Below are 4,837 nucleotides of genomic sequence, written 5' to 3'. Positions count from 1 at the left end.
TACATTTGGGGAGGGAAAATCTATAAAATTGAAACCATTGAGGAACTATGATTAGTAAGAACTGATTTGCTCTAGATAAGCAATCAGTTATTATCTCTTTTCAGCATGTTTTCCTCTCCCCTCTCAACTTGTTAAACTCCTATAGTTATTTTTGCAAAACTCACAAGACCTTTATCCTTTGTAAAGTTGTGTCTGAATTTCCTGGACTCTTGTGTGTCCTTCCTGGCCAACAGCAGACATCTGGAATGTCTCCTATGGTACTATATATTATGGTTTATTTTTATGTGGATATTTATTATTTTTCAATTAAAATTTAAGTTTCTTGACTTCTGGGAATAAGAGAAGAGATTCATATAAAGTGGAGTTACTAGGAAAATTTTCGTGGAGGAGATGGGATTTTGATTTACCTTTAAGGGATGAGTAGTGATTGGAAATGTTCCATATTGCACTATCCTGTCCATAACCAGTAGCTAGATGAGGCTATTGAGCACTTGAAATACTAGTATTTCAATACTAGTATTTCCTTGGCCAGTACAACCGAGGAAATAGATTTTTAATTTCATTTAATAACCATATGTAATTATTGGGAACTAGTTTGGACCAAGTAGATCTAGGTTTGGCATATCTCTTCTTATTTTGTGATTTTTCTAGCATGTGGTATCTGAAGCCATACGTGGACTAGAAAAACCAGATTCTCTGTCTATAACTAGTTGCTTGTTCCTCACTGGACTACTGTTTTCTCATTTGTAAATGATTAATTTGGACTAGCTAATCACTTACGAGATTTGTGGGATAATATTTTTATGACTGATTTCACTCGTCATGCACAACTGAGGTGTGTGTGTATGTGCATATATAAATACACATATTAAAAGACAAAACTTTGGGATCCTTTTTTTTTTTCTATTGCTGGGTTTCTCTTGCCCTTTCCTTTCAGTTCCAGGTGTGAGGCTTTTTGTGCATTCATGTACCTTTATTTTACCAGCTCTTTACTGTGTATGCTGTAACCCACCTCTTTTCTCAGACCACTTCATCTTTTAGCAGCATATCTAAGTATTATGGGAGCAAGAGGGCTTGAGACACAGAACTGTTTGACCTACAGGCAAGAGAATATATTTTCCATGTGGTCACATTGTATTCCCTGCAAAAAAGTGGATAAGAACTAAAGAGATTCATGTAGTCACCCAGAATTAAAGTCAGGGAACCATCAGACTTGGCATTGGATCCCAGACACTTGAGAGGTTTGAAGCAGAGAGATCAGATAAGAGGGATAAAAGGGGCTAAGGTTGATGAAGGGACAGGAGAAAATCAATGGTTATATGGCAACTATGAAGTTTGCATTTCTTCATCCCCAGCAAATTCCAAAAGCTTCGGGCTCTAGTAGCTATAGCCAAGGTTCACAAACTTCAGAGATTGTGAAGAATCTGGACAAATAAATCAAATTGGCTTCCTTAACTTCCTGACTTCCCATAGCACTCCCTTCCCCCTTGTACATCTTGGCCATGTCCCGGCTGCTGACCATCCTACTAGGTACTTCTACTTTTACCTTCCGAGTGCCCATGCAAATACTCTGTGCCATTAGTATCTAGTCTACCCTTGCCTTGATCCTTCATACTCTCGAGTCACCTTTATACCCTATGCCTGGTTCTCTTTTGTTCACTGCTACTCTGTGGGCATTGTATGAATTGTAAATATGATTGTAGGTAGTGGTATAATTATAAGAGACATATTATGTGCCTGAGATGAGGCAAGGGTAAGAAATGAGACAACTTGAATGGCTGAAGAATTGTTCCAGGAGCAATTAAAATAGTACCAGTGAATTCTGGCAAATGCCATCTTTACCTCCTCTTTCTTTTTCTCATTGTGTTGCACTATACCACCTTCCTTGCCCTTCCTAATCCTTGTTATGCACATCTACAGTGTTTTTATATTTGCTTCATTTTCTTGTTTATAGATGAATTGTCCTGGAAGCCATGGTGTTAGGGATGTTGCATGTGGAAGTGACTCAACTGCTTTAGGTGACACCAGGTAAAATGCTTATTTAATAATGGCCCTGTGAACGAATTGAGGGGATAGATAGTCTTCACAGTGTGAATATCCTTGAATAATTAATCATTATAATGTAGAACTTTATTAACATTCTTATTTTAGTTTCTTTTTAATTTTTTTTTTAATCTGGAAACATTCCAGCTGATAAATCAATGGATGGAGTGAATCACTCTGTGGTGTCAGAGTTGGTGTTCCTGGGAGTCACCAACTCCTGGGAGATCCAACTTCTCCTCTTTGTGTTCTGCTCCATATTTTATGTGGCAAGCATGATGGGAAACTCCCTCATCATGCTCACTGTGACTTCTGACCCTCACTTACATTCCCCCATGTACTTTCTGTTGGCCAACCTCACCTTCATTGACCTTGGAGTTTCTTCTGTCATTTCTCCGAAGATGATTTATGACCTTTTCAGAAAACGTAAAGTCATCTCCTTTGGTGGCTGCATCACTCAGATCTTCTTTCTCCATGGCATTGGTGGTGTGGAGATGGTGCTGCTCATTGCCATGGCCTTTGACAGATATGTTGCCATATGTAAACCTCTGCATTATTTGACTATTATGAACCGAAAAATGTGTATTTTGCTTCTGGTAGCTACATGGGTAATTGGCTTGACCCACTCAGTGATTCAATTGGTTTTCGTTATAAAATTGCCATTCTGTGGCCCTAATGTGTTAGACAGCTTTTTCTGTGACTTCCCTCGGTTAATCAAACTGGCCTGCACAGACACCTACAGTCTAGATTCATGGTCATAGCCAACAGTGGGTTTATATCTCTGGGATCATTCTTCATATTGATTGTCACAGTTCTATCCTGACCACTGTTTGGAAACACTCCTCAAGACGCTCATCCAAGGCCCTCTCCACTTTAGCAACTCATGTCATGGTGGTGATTTTGTGCTTTGGTCCTTGCATCTTTGTTTATATCTGGCCTCACCCCACATCACGCTTCGACAAATTTCTTGCTGTTTTTGATGCAGTTCTTATTCCCTTTTTTAATTCAGTCATCTATACATTCAGGAACAAAGAAATGAAAGTGGCAATGAGGAGAGTATGCAGTCAGTTTATTACTTACAGAAGGATTTCATAAATGACAAAAGTATTATGGACTTTTCTTAATGACTTGAAATAACATCAAATTTCTATAGTTTCAGTATCAGTTTCCAAGTACCTTACTACTGTTTAGGTGTCTGAGATGAAAATAACATGGTTATTTAAGAGTCTTAATTGGGAAATTGTGTTGCTGTCTATTGTTGAAGGAAGCATGTTGTGTGATAAAAAATATCTCCCAGAGAAGGCCAAATGCTGTCTCTCAGGAGACATTATCTTGATGAATTTACTATGGTCTAGAATTCAAAATTGAGTCTCTTCAGTGGGAGTTATACAAGGGAATACTTGCTGATTGACACTAAATAAATTGATACTGGATAGAAATATATGTATATCAAGATGTCAATTTGTTAATTTGCTATAAAAAATTAGTAAAGTGGTCTAAACTTTCATGAAAGCCTAACTTACTATTTCATTATAGGGAAATTTCTGAGAAGTTAGGTGATAAGGACATTCATGAGCAGGGAATCAGAGCAAGAGGAGTTAGATGGATTTATTCAAATATTTAATCATATCAGATTTTGATGATTAATGCTTATATCTCCACACTAGGATATGCTTTCCATAACAAGTGGAAAAATAGGATCCTTAGACCAGGCCACTTTTCTATCTGGACAGCGCTGGCTGGTCTCACAAGTTTTAACTTTTGACTTTTGTTGGTACTGTGTTTCAGGCTGTCTAACCCCTTTATTCTTTAAGATTCATTCTTATTTTCATTTGTAAATAGCCAGGTTCTTCCTTTTTCTTCTGCTGACATAATACTATTCCCATTGCATTTACATGATTTGAGTCATTACAAGCTAAATTTTAGTTTGGGAGGCTTTTTATATATGACCATATTCTCTTCTATCATAATGAGGGATTTGCATACACCAATTTAGAAATTTCAATTCTTATCCATTTCAACACAGAGGAACCAAGGCTCATTCTCAGAGATGTAGTGTGAATGACTCTGAACCACTCCATACATCTTAACCAGTTTATCAGTATTCCTATTGTCTTATAAATGGTCCTTATTTACCTCATAGTTCATCTCACTTGATAATTTATGTGCCTTTTCTTTTGATTTCCATTGCTCTTATATTATTCATTCATTCATTCAGCCCCCTCTTGGGGGCTCTTGACTATTGGAAAACCAATACATATATTATCAATTTAGTAGCTACCAGTTATGCTCAGTCTCCCTAAAATTTGTTTGGAAGTGGTGTATTTAAAATGGAAATTCCACTCGGTTTTCTCTTTCATTAATTAAAATATGTTCAAAAGGCCTAGCAGGGATTCCTAGATTCCTCACTGTTTGTGTGTGTTCATTAAAAAGAAAAAAAAAAAAGGCTTACTCCCAATCTTTTGTCTTTCTGCCTTTCTCTCAGGTCTATATCTATTACAGTATACATTCATTAACTGCATAGTGCCTAAAGATTTTCTGTATCATCTAATTTTAAAGGTCATTCTTTTTACTCTGAAGAAATAATGATTTTTAAAGAACATCTAGTCTGTTGTTTGCTCAAATCAGCAACCTTCTTCTCTTGGTAAATGTAGTTTTCTCTTGCAGTAACCATGTGGTATGATTATGAAGGTGACATTAAGTCTTACTTCTTTGACCCCTACTGTTTGGTCAAAGGTTGGGCTTCTGAACCAAGTCATAATGCACATCTCTTAGCCACAGTTGAAGGGTGCAGGTA

At 37.0% G+C, this 4,837-nt stretch overlaps 1 pseudogene; it reads left to right on the top strand.

Moving 5' to 3' along the window:
• The first annotated feature begins 1,546 nt into the window (after positions 1-1,546).
• Positions 1,547-3,135, top strand: LOC103680453 (annotated as a pseudogene).
• Positions 3,136-4,837: the final 1,702 nt, after the last annotated feature.

This window comes from Ursus maritimus, unplaced genomic scaffold (assembly GCF_017311325.1).
Source record: "Ursus maritimus isolate PB19 unplaced genomic scaffold, ASM1731132v1 scaffold_59, whole genome shotgun sequence".
In the NCBI taxonomy this organism is placed as follows: Eukaryota; Metazoa; Chordata; class Mammalia; order Carnivora; family Ursidae; genus Ursus; species Ursus maritimus.
This window is presented reverse-complemented; position numbering and strand designations above follow the sequence as displayed.